The following is a 13244-nucleotide window of genomic DNA, read 5'->3' as shown; positions in this document are numbered from 1 at the left end:
TGGCGATTTGGCATGATCTTGGATCGTTTGGTTCTTCGACGCTCATCCTGGACTTGCTGTCATAGCAACAGGTCCGTCAGCTTGAACCTGCTCGCGAGCAGGCTTATTTCATGTAAACAGGATTAGATCGCGGCTGATACGGGAAGTCCTTTAGCACAGTGTGATAGTGTAGCCTAATTTCTGAGATTATTAATTTTTTTCTCGTGAAACGATCGTCGTGAGGGTGTCGTTTAAATTTTATTTTGTTGGAAATGCACATTAATGTTCGATATGATGCCGGGGCTTCAACAACAATGTGTTCATTCAACAAAAATGTTTGCATCGCCCTAAAATTCTTTGCGAGTGGCTTCCTTTACACTATTGGAGATGCAGAGAAGCTTTCTTTCATGCCATTCGCAAAGTTTACCTAGCGCTCTTAGTTTTTTTTTTTTTTTTTTGGTCAACTTAGGGTAGGCTATATTATAATTTTTAATGAAGATAATGCAATCATGATGACCATGCCGATTATGACTTACAGTCCCTCAGGCTTAACTTACGTGATTGGTGCCATACACTGTAGACTGCACACACGTTCCCCTCAATGAAGGGTTTTTGTGAGGAGAACGGGGGCTCACAATGTAAATGTGTAAAAATTACTATTTTTGTAATGTAGAAGTTACAATGTAAAAGTTACTATTACAATTTTTTTTTATATTCCAGATTATAATATTATAATATTTTTAAAAGGCAGTTGATTGAGTAAAATCTTTTAGATGGTGTGTGTGACCATGTTCCATATCACAAATCAGTGTGAAAGCAAAATGGCCAGGGTCTGTACATGTATAGCCAGAATATTTAAGGAGTCATCATTGTGTCATCATTGTGTCTGGCCTATTTGATGAAACCCTACCCTGAACAGAAGCCTGGACCGCAGGCACAATTCAACATGGCCCACAGCAGAACACGGGTCAAGGTGGAAATGACCATAGGCATCCTGAAGGCAAGGTTTCAGTTTAAGGTTTCAAGATGACCAAGAGGAACCCCCAGTGAACCCAGCAGACCAAATAGATGGCAGGGTAGTACGAGACATGATTTGCCAAATTCACTTTAATTAAAACCAGTTAACAGTCAAGTATTGTTCATTGTTTCTTTATTTCCTGTAACAAAAGACATTTGTAATTATTGCTTTAGATTTCATTCAACAACAAATGACAGATTAATGTTCACATACTGTTTTCCACCTTAAGCTGGTGCTCCAGCAATTCAATTTCAAGTCTGGCCTTTTTTTAGGTTCAGCCTTTTCTCCTCCATTTGAAGCTTTATAAGGTCCATCTCCATGTCACTTTTTCTGATTTGCTTTTGAAGGTGGACCTTATACAGCTCTTTGGCAGGCAACTAGAAAGACAGAATAATTAAACATGTCTGGGAAAGTGTGTTATACAAACACAGACCAAATATTTAAATGAGGAAGGAGAACTGCAGAACATTTCTTAGACTGCTAAGATTCTGTGTGGAGGTAGATGGACCCTCAGCTGTAATAAAATCTGCCATTTTCTGTAAAATGACAATGACAATTTATTTATTCTCTTTTGTAAAAAAGGGGGAATGCATTGAATTCATCATACCTCTACGGGCCTCTCCACATTTTGTGTTTCTGTCACAGCAGAAGTGGACTCTTCATCGTCATTCTACAGTGAAAATAATATAAGGAAGGATGCTTGGTCTAGCTAGCAAACAGAAACCTACAGACAATAATCACTTACATCTGTGACAGAGTGTGGTGTTGCAGGAGGATCCAATAATACAAAGTGGGCCATCAGCAACTTCAAGATAATTAAACTTAACTGTAACACTATATTATTAACACTATATTTTTAAAACAATAATATCTTAGTAAATACCTTAAATAATATTGACAAACTATATATCATTTGAATCATAGCTTACAATCTCTAGTTTCCATATTTGGTGACTGATTTTCAAAATATATTACAGAGGAGCCATAATTTATCAATATGCAACAAGAATATTTTCATACTCATAAGGCGTGTTCAGACCTTTATTTTAAAATAGCAGTGTTACGACCCCCGAGTTAGTCCAGGGGTTCGGGAGTCCAACATTTTAAAGATGACATTATAGAGAAACCTACATAAACCATGAGTTGTACAAAAAACACTCTACAACCAGATTTACTGTGCAAAAAGCCAAAACCTTTATTTAACAAATAAGGTCAGTGGCAAAAGTGAAAAGAATTTAATCTATATAGATTAACATAAATGTAAAAATGGACATGTTATACAGAATTTCTGTAAGGTGGATAAAGTTAATAAGAAGAAAAGATAGACGTGGACGGCGCCAAAGAAAAGAAAAGAACAAAACCAAATGAAGTCTAGCTGTTAAATAACCTCTAATCCTAACTAAGAAAATAAAGAAGAAAATAATAATCTTCAGCGTCCAGGACGCCCTATCTAGTCTCCACTAACTAACAGAAGCAGAAATACAAAGTGTGGCGCTCGCCCCTACCCTAGTGTACTAAACAGAATCGAAAACCCCTGCGTGGTGCAGTGTATGTCACGTGACATGCTATCTGTCTATCTCTTCTCCATACTAGTAACCTACTGAGCTCTGTAGAGCAGGTCACATAAAATCAGAGAGTCAACACAGGGAGCATTCACTCATACTACTTAACATCACACCGAGTGAACGAGAACCATAACCTCAACAGGGTATACAAAGGAGCAGCGCAACAGTGACAGAGAGCAGCGTGGTTTGAGTCTCAGCGAGCCGAGAGCTTCCGTGGAGACGTCTGGCGTGCACTCTTATTCCCCAGGTGGCCTGTTCCTATTGGCGATGGCGAAAAGAGGTGACGTCAGCGCCAACGATGATTGACAGGTCAATTGGCCAATCACGGGTACCTACAAAAGTGAAAGTAACCGAGAGAGAGAGAAAGCGGGAAAGAAAAACACAAGAACACACACGCGATACGGGAACGTAACATCCCCCTCCATAAGAACAAACTTATAATGATGAAATGATTAGTTTGTTATAATCAAGACAAATAAAAAACAAAAAAAAAAAAAAAACAACAAACAAGTAGGCTCAGGTCACCTATTTTTTTATACATACCTAAACCTAGCCAAGTCAAGAACTAAGCACAGCTAGAAAGGGCATCGGCTACAACATTTTCTGTTCCTTTCTTGTGACGGATTTCCAAATTATAATTTTGCACAATCAGAGACCAGCGCATGAGTCGCTGATTCTGGTTGTACATGCGGGAAAGAAACACTAACGGATTATGGTCCGTGTAAACGATAACCGGGAGAGGACTAGAGCCGATGTAAACCTCAAAGTATTGCAATGCCAACAGTAATGCCAGAGCCTCCTTCTCAATGGTCGAATAATTACACTGATGTTTATTAAATTTTCGAGAGAAATAACACACAGGATGTTCAACGTGGTTTTTATCCTCGTGAAGGAGTACTGCACCAGCACCTACAGCACTTGCGTCGACCTCAAGTTTAAAAGGCAAAGCAAAATCCGGAGCTGCCAAGACAGGAGTACTACACAGCAAAGCTTTTACACTATCAAACGAATGTTGGCACTCAGGTGACCAAACAAATGCTCTAGACGGACTCAGTAGACTCGTGAGTGGATGCACCACACTGGAAAAGTTTCGACAAAAACTACGATAATATCCTGCCATTCCCAAAAACGAGAATGGAGAATTCATTGATAGCAGAAACCTTAGCGGCTACAGGTCGAACCTGCCCCTGACCAACCTCCTTACCAAGATACGTCACCGTTGCTCGGGCAAATTCGCATTTGGCTAGATTCAGGGTTAACGTAGCTTTTTCCAGTCGTTCAAAGACCGTGTGCAGCAAGGATAGATGTTCTGACCATTCTGAAGAGTATACGACCAAATCATCCAAGTACGCATTACAATTTGGCACACCCGCCAACACTAAGTTCACCAACCTTTGAAAGGTTGCGGGTGCGTTCCGCAAACCGAACGCCATAACTTTATATTCCATAAGGTGATCAGGTGTCACGAATGCGGAGATTTGCGATGCACGACTAGTTAAAGGCACCTGCCAATAGCCTTTTAGTAGATCTAATTTAGTAACGAAGCGTGCAGAACCAATGTTATCAATGCAATCCTCCATCCGAGGAAGGGGATAGCAATCTGGCCTCGTAACCGCGTTCACCTTCCGATAATCCGTGCAAAAACGGAAAGTTCCATCTGATTTAGGAACGAGTACACACGGCGAACTCCACGGACTGTAGCTAGGAACAGCTAAATCATTTGCGGTTAAATAGTCAACTTCTTCTCTCATGATAGCTCGCTTGTACGCATTAACCCGGTAAGCATGTTGTTTGATAGGGGGAGAATCTTTAACATCTATATCGTGTTGTAACACCGAAGTTCTAGAAGGCGTATCGTTGAAAAGAGTAGGAAATTTCTCAATCAACTGAATAACATCCTGTCTCTGATCATCGGATAGATGCACTAAATAAGAAGGCAACGTCTTCAACAATTCTGAGTTTCTTAGTCTAGTACTCTGCTGTGGAGCATTACGCAGCACGAGACCATCTTCATCTGCCTCTGTTTCTACTGAAGATGAAACCTCGACGGCTACTGCCACAGACGAAACCACAGGTACAGATTTTCCCTCAGTTTTCTCCGAAGATCCCTCCCTACCATGATATGCTTTCAACATATTAATATGACAGACCCGTGTCTTGCGTGTCCTATCAGGAGTAGAAACTACATAGTCTGTCTCACTCAATTTCTTTGTCAATACATAGGGACCGGAGAAACGGGCAGACAAAGCTGATCCTGAAGTGGGCAGTAATACGAGCACTTGGTCACCGGCATTAAAAGAACGAGGAACGGCTTTGATGTCATACCGACGTTTCATATCCTTTTGTGCGGCTGTTAGTGACTCTTTGGCCTGTGCCCACGCGTTATGCAAACGCTCTCTGAAACGACTGACATAATTCAGCACATTAGTCTTAGGACTTACTTCAACTCCCAATAAGTTTTCTTTTAAGAGCTTAAGTGGACCCCTAACATTATGTCCAAAGACAAGCTCCGCGGGACTGAATCCGAGCGACTCCTGGACAGTCTCACGAACCGCAAACAGCATCAAAGGAACTCCCTCATCCCAATCTTTCCCAGTGTCCTTGCAGTATTTCCCCAACATTGACTTAAGCGTCTGATGAAATCGTTCAAGTGAACCCTGACTCTCTGGATGGTATGCGCTTGCCACGCGATGAGTGATGGAAAGTGATTGCAAGACCTGATTAAAAATCTTGGACATGAAGTTCGTTCCCTGATCTGTTTGTATGATTTTCGGTAACCCGAACGTAGCGAAAAACTTAATCAGTGCTTTGAGGATAGCAGAAGCAGTAATTTTTCGAAGTGGTATCGCCTCAGGAAATCGAGTAGCTGTGCACATGATCGTTAACAGAAATAAATTACCCGACTTTGATTTTGGTAATGGCCCAACACAGTCGATAATTACATGTTCAAAGGGTTCTCCCATCACAGGAATAGGACAGAGCGGAGCAGGGGGAATTACTTGATTGGGTTTCCCCATGCGCTGGCAGGTATCACAAGTGCGACAGAATCGCACAACATCCCGCTTTAACCCAGGCCAGAAGAAATGTTTCAAAATCCTATTATAAGTCTTAGTGATGCCCAGATGACCTGACAGCACATGATCATGCGCCAAACACAACACGTGCTGACGATAACAGGATGGAATGACAATCTGACACACTACATTCCATTCACTTTCATTTTCGGAATTTGGACACCATTTACGCATCAACAAATTATCTTCCACAAAATAGATTACCTTCTCCTGACGGATCTGGTCTGGAGAGACTACAGAGGCAAAACATTTGGCTAAAGATTCATCCTCCTTCTGTGCAACAATAATCCGTTCACGGGACATAGGCACACTCAAAGTACTATTGTCTTACCTCAAAAGGTCCGCGTTAAGGTGCCCCCTTGAAAAACTTGTATTTTCCGACGGTAACACATTTTCAGCAGATACGGGAACCATAAACGATTCGGATAAGTCAACGACATCATGCACTCTCTTTGCCTGAGCGCGCGTCAAAACGCACGCAGGAAAGGTATCAGGATAGCTCACTGATAACTCATCACAGGAAACAAAGTTCGGCTGATCCATAACTTCCAACACAGGCATCACTTTACCCCCGGCCAAATCATTACCCAGAATAAAAGAAACACCTTTTATGGGCAGTGAAGGACGTACTCCAACAGACACAAAACCGGTTACAAGGTCACTTTTTAAATGAACGCGATGTAACGGTGCTTTTACGAAACCCATTTCGATTCCCTGAACTAAAATACTCGAGCCACAAAATGACTGTTCAGACAAAGGCAAAGTATCTTCCACCATAAATGAGTGTGCGGCACCAGTGTCACGCAACATCTGAATCTCACGTTGATCTTTAGGTTTACCAGTCAATGAAATTAACCCCTTAAGCACAAACGGACTATAACCCGAATCAACACAGCTCAACCCAGCAATATCATCAGTATTCTCCATCACAGAATTAACAAACCCCACACTTTTAGACGGTTGTTGTTGCTGCTGCTTACGCTTCAGCGTTAAACAATCTGCAATTACATGCCCCTGCTTGTGACAGTAAAAACATTCCCTTACCTCTTTAAGACGTGGGGAAGGAGATTTCGCACGAGACGGTTGAGGATGAGTAGACTGAACCGAAGAATTTTTCTCAGGACGAGCTGAACTGAACACCGTTTTGTGCGTAAGCACGAATTCATCTGCCAGCACAGCTGCTTGCGACAAAGAATTTACTTTTTGTTCGTTCAAGTATACCACAACTCGTTTTGGCAAACACTTTTTAAATTCTTCCAACAAAAGCAATTCTCGTAACGAATTAAAATCTGTTACTTTACTCGCGTTACACCACTTATCAAAAAGATTCCCCTTTTCGCGAGCAAATTCTACAAAAGTCTGACTGGCAAGTTTCTGATGATTTCTAAATCGCTGCCTATAGGCTTCGGGAACCAGCTCATATGCACGGAGAATAGCAGACTTCACCGTATCATATTGCAAGCTTTCCTCTAACGATAATGTTGAGCAAACCTCCTGAGCCTTACCAACTAATTTGCACTGAAGCAAAAGGGACCACACATCTTTAGGCCAACGGAGGGAAGATGCGATACGCTCAAATGCGTTAAAATACGTATCCACCTCCGTTTCCCTAAATGGAGGCACTAGAGCAATATGTTTGCTAACATCGAAGGCTGGAGAATGATCGCCCGGGGATACCGCCACAGAAGCCTCAACACGGGTGCCCGCTCAGCCGACCCAGAGGCCACCTTCAGTGCCTCCAGCTCCAGCTGTCGCAGCTTCACCTCCTTCTCAGCTTCTATCTCGAGCCTGCGCATTTCGAGCTTCAGGTCCATCTCAGCCTGACGCGCCTGGGCCCTTTCCTGTGCTTCGTACTGTAAACGAGCCAGACGGACTCTCAAACGTCCGTTCCCAGACCCAATAGAAGCAGGGGAGGACGGATCAAAAGGCGGCAAGATGGCCTTAGTCTCCGCCCCGACATCAACCTCGGCACCTGTCTCGCTCTGCTCTTCGTCCGACACCCCCTCACTAGAAACCCGCGCGCCAGCACCAAGTGGCCTGGTCTGTCGAGGATTTACGCCAGGTCTCGAAAAAATGTTGATCTCCACCAACCGTTCGAATATAGCATTCTTAATATCTTTCTTTAAAGCTTGCCTCACTACAACAATTTTATAGTGGTCCGCAATCTTCAGTAAATCATCCTTTCGACACTGATCAAACCGCTCTAAGGAAGGATGCTCAACAAACGACTGCAAATCAAACAAAGCCATCACTACTAATGTTACGAACCATACAGACAACAAAATACCACGCATCAGGCTACCCTGGAAAATACGAAGTCCAATCAAATCACTTTGCCACTAATACAATACAACCATAGTTCATATATATTCCTCTCAATGTCTTATGATGGGTGTTAAACATCCCGGACGAGCCCCCAATTGTTACGACCCCCGAGTTAGTCCAGGGGTTCGGGAGTCCAACATTTTAAAGATGACATTATAGAGAAACCTACATAAACCATGAGTTGTACAAAAAACACTCTACAACCAGATTTACTGTGCAAAAAGCCAAAACCTTTATTTAACAAATAAGGTCAGTGGCAAAAGTGTAAAGAATTTAATCTATACGAATATAGATTAACATAAATGTAAAAATGGACATGTTATACAGAATTTCTGTAAGGTGGATAAAGTTAATAAGAAGAAAAGATAGACGTGGACGGCGCCAAAGAAAAGAAAAGAACAAAACCAAATGAAGTCTAGCTGTTAAATAACCTCTAATCCTAACTAAGAAAATAAAGAAGAAAATAATAATCTTCAGCGTCCAGGACGCCCTATCTAGTCTCCACTAACTAACAGAAGCAGAAATACAAAGTGTGGCGCTCGCCCCTACCCTAGTGTACTAAACAGAATCGAAAACCCCTGCGTGGTGCAGTGTATGTCACGTGACATGCTATCTGTCTATCTCTTCTCCATACTAGTAACCTACTGAGCTCTGTAGAGCAGGTCACATAAAATCAGAGAGTCAACACAGGGAGCATTCACTCATACTACTTAACATCACACCGAGTGAACGAGAACCATAACCTCAACAGGGTATACAAAGGAGCAGCGCAACAGTGACAGAGAGCAGCGTGGTTTGAGTCTCAGCGAGCCGAGAGCTTCCGTGGAGACGTCTGGCGTGCACTCTTATTCCCCAGGTGGCCTGTTCCTATTGGCGATGGCGAAAAGAGGTGACGTCAGCGCCAACGATGATTGACAGGTCAATTGGCCAATCACGGGTACCTACAAAAGTGAAAGTAACCGAGAGAGAGAGAAAGCGGGAAAGAAAAACACAAGAACACACACGCGATACGGGAACGTAACAAGCAGTAAACATGAAAAATCATGAAAAAATGGTAGATACCTCAGTTTGTTTTCATGCCAAAAGTTCAAAAGATAGAATCCCTTCAATTATTTTGGAAAAAAAAGGTCTGAAAAGTTTGAAATATCAAGAAAAAAATAATAAATTCACCATTTGTGACGTGGCAGCTAGCTATGACTTACATGCGTGTTCTTTGTATGTGTTTCTTAGAGGCTCAATTCATTTCAAAATCTGCCAAACTTCCCATACTACTTCTGAATAGGATCTCTACTTCAGAAATTGTATGAAAATTGTGAAAATAATGGTTCATATCACTCAAAACACGAATGGAAATGCAGGCGCCCTTATATGGGCAGTAATGGAGTCTGATTGTGCCCTAGTGAAAAAGTTTGGTACTGCGCTCAAACTAAATCTTACTGAAAGCTCATTTTTTGAGATATCAACCTAAAATTTGAAACACAACTTGTTCAGATTTTTGGCTTTGATCTTTCTGCCGTTTTAGAGTATCCCAGGTTTTGAAAATATATATTTTATGTAAAATATGAATAATTAATATTTTTACATTGTACATTTCCATAAACTCAAACTTCTATAACTTTTTTCTGTTTCACTTTCTTAATTTATTTCACTTCTACAAAAATCTGCCAAATGTCTTCTTTAAAACAAGACCAATCATATGTCTATATTCCAAAGCATTCTTGAATTACAACCATTTAAGTTCGAAATGTGCATTTTCATGTCTATTCAAAAAAAAAAAGGGGGGGGGGGGGTGACAGTTAAGAGGTTAAACCAATAAGATAATCATGCATATGCAATACTCAGTGTATATTCTTTAAAAAGGACATTAGTAACATATAAGAGTATTGTAAGATTACAGTATACAGCATTTGCAGTCAAAGCAGCATGCACACTGCACAAGTGAATCAATGACTGGAAAATGCATTCAAAATGGCTTTTTAAAATGGTGACAGTGTTGATGATTTTCTTTATTAAAATACTGTCAAAACAGTGAACACATCAATAAATCATTAGCATTAATATGGTTCACCTACATTTTACTAAGCCACTTGTCACCCCATTTATAATTTTTTTTATAATTTATAAAACTCACGCATTTACTCTGTCCGTAATTTTTTGCCAAGCCAACTCTCTTTCTTTTGCTGATGCAGCAATATTGTTTTTTAGTTATAACGGGCTTATAGTCTTCATAAGCAAGCATTAAAACCTCCAACTCAGTTTCACCGAAGTATGTAGCTCGTTTTTTTGTCCCTTGGTTTCCATGGTGACTCCTGATTTCTGCGATCCATTGAAAATGTTTTTATGTACTCGCCGTGCGCGCGCATTAACCCTGGGTTACCGATAGGAGGTTGATTAAACTAACACCTCACAGGTGTTTTGGAACCGACATACCCAGAGTAAGCTAGTTTGGGGTTAATCAACTAAGAGTTCAAGGTTTATCTGACGGTAAGTTAACCTTGCTTTCTGGAATACACCCCTGGACTACATGAGGGTAAACTGTAATTATAGTTCAACCTTGTCAGCTGTACCTTGTTCTCATAATAACAAAAACACTTAACAATATTAACCTTGGATGCAGGGTACAGCTGACAGGACCACGAGGGTAAATAAGCTTACGAACACCCCTCATGGCCTTGTCAGCTGTACCCCGCTCTCTTCCTGTTCCTGGCTGCGCTGTGCCTCAAAGATAATTCGATGAATATCAAATTTCAAATTTCCCGTTGCCTTTTTGAAGTGCCCTGTGTAACCTTTTCTTTCTCCTGTCTTGGTTGCTTTATGCTGCTGGTTGGATCAAGCTGGCTGCTGATGGGATCTAGCTGGCTGCTGGTTAAATCAAGCTGGCTGCTTGTTAACTTAGACTCTGTTCGGGTCTGATCAAGGGGGAATTTGCATATCATAATTAATAATTGATCATTAATAATTATTTATACAGATTTGGATCAGACCAGTCTTAAATGTTAATAAATCTCCCATTTTAGGGAGGCTTTATCAATTTTACCTGTATGCATACATGTGTTTCCCTGCAATTAACCACAAATTAATTGTCTTTGCGGTGAATAACCAAAGGAATAGTTCGGCTCAGTTCATTTCACTTTGTGGAAGTAAAACGAGTTGAATACAGAAACAAACTTTAGCCTAGAAAGTAAAGAAAAGATCCAGGATTGGATCACGTGGATCGACACGCGGACTACATGTTGAAGGCAGACGAGGACGCGCTGGTGTGACCGTCCAGAGTAAGAAGAGAAGAGGCGGAGCCGGCGCGATGCCTTTATCCCCTTGGAGGAACCCGTTCCCTTCCTGTTGGCTGGAGCCAATCGGGGAAAGGACGTTGTACGCGGGAACTCTCGGTTTATTGTCCTTTGTTCTCTAAAGGGATGCACGTGGGCATGTGTGGGAGGGGTTACAGTTTCGTGTCAATCTTCATTGATAGTAAAACATATTAAAAATACACTTTACTTTATACCTCTGTGCATATTCGAGTGTTTCATTTCATAAGCATCCTAGAGGTACCAACATGAAAATCAGAGGAGAAATACGTTGATATTTACAATGCATAAGGAAGGTTTTCCTATTTCCCTTATGCTGCAATAATTGTGATTTCACAGTGACATTGGGAAGCACACATACATAGAAACACATTGAATATATTTAGTTAAATATCTTCAAAACACAAGAAATGTCCTTCTCTTTGTTCAGAGACCCAAGAACATTCCGATGTGCACAAAGTCTTGTATCAAAAGCCTCCCTCGTGTGTGGGGGGAAGGGAAGGGCTTGTGTGTGTGTGTGTGTGTGTGTGTGTGTGTGTTTAAGTCCCGGGGGAGGGTCGAGTCGCCTGGCAAAAGTCCTTACATTTATGTGCTTTATAATTACATTATTCAGGTGTTTACATACACTTATGTGGCTGTTTGTGTAACGTACCAGTTTCCGAACTTTGTAAAGTCAAAGTATGTCTGTAAGACGAGTTAGTTGCTGATATTTACAGCCTCGATGGCAGGCAAATCTCTCAATTCAGTTGAAAATCGGTCCTCTTCATAACGTAAGGATCACGTCCAAATATGTTTCGATTTTCTGTTTATATATGTCTCTTGTAATAGCGTCTGAAGAAGTACAGTACGGATTTTCCTCCATCTCGTCCATTGCGTTCTTCACTCCTTGCCTTCCATCTGCGTTCCACGCGTCAACACAATCACGTGACTGCAAACCACCCATTCCACCTTGTAGGATAGTCCTGTTTCGATCGGACCTCCTCCATCTTCATTTGTAGTTGAGTCTCCTTCAGTTTTTGTGCCCCCACGGTGCTTCTGTGAAAGTACTCCACTGCCTCTTTCAACTTATCAATGATGGGCGTTGAAGCTTGCAGGCCCAGGGTATCTCTTACCACCAGGTTAATAGTATGGGCCAGGCATGGGTTTTTATATAGTGATGGCCGGTTCGTGAACGAATCGTTCTTTTGAACCGGTTCTTTTTAGTGAACCGGTCGAACCAGTACACTAAGTCGGACTGAATCGTTTAAAACAGTTCGCGACGCGTCTTGCGTCAGCTGATCCTGAAATAACTAAAGTTACTCACTACTCACTTTTGCACATTCCTGACACAGTCCCTCCGAATCGAAATAAACAATATCCTGGAGTATGTTACTTCTCTCCAAGTTTGAACGGAACTGAGACATCATGTTGTCCTGAGAAGAAGTGATGATGATGAGCAGAGCAGCACGCCACGAGCAGCTGATACTGACTGAGCATGCGTGACAACATGTCATGTACCATGGCTGCATACATAGGGCTGCATGTAGCCATGTAACGTTACCCCGGGCCCGAACGTAAACAGACAGAGGTTCTCAAAGAGGCGTGTTCGACTCGACTCGGTCGGTGTATAAGTATCGCGAGAGCGTTTACAGAGTTGATGGCTCCATATGCTTTTTTTAATCGCTCTCGCGGTATTATTGATGTCATAGAGCGCTCGTGCGTAGCGCGCGGCGCCGCCTCTACGATGCAGGCTGCAGCACGTTTTTCGTAATCGAGTTCGAGTACACCCACTGACTGAACCGAAAACTGTTTCTTTCGGACGCGTCCGACATACTGAGAATCGGTGAGCTGGAGATACTGAGCATGCGTTTAATTATTTTCCGCGGACGAAATACATGCTACTTTATTATTTTGTTGAAAACCCAAAAGGGTTACAAAATAAAACATAATTTGGAATGCTTATGACATAATTACTGTATTGTCACTGTATGAGTTTTTA

Source organism: Pimephales promelas, chromosome 3, assembly GCF_988280905.1.
Source record: "Pimephales promelas chromosome 3, fPimPro1.hap1.1, whole genome shotgun sequence".
Classification (NCBI taxonomy): domain Eukaryota; kingdom Metazoa; phylum Chordata; class Actinopteri; order Cypriniformes; family Leuciscidae; genus Pimephales; species Pimephales promelas.
This window is presented reverse-complemented; position numbering follows the sequence as displayed.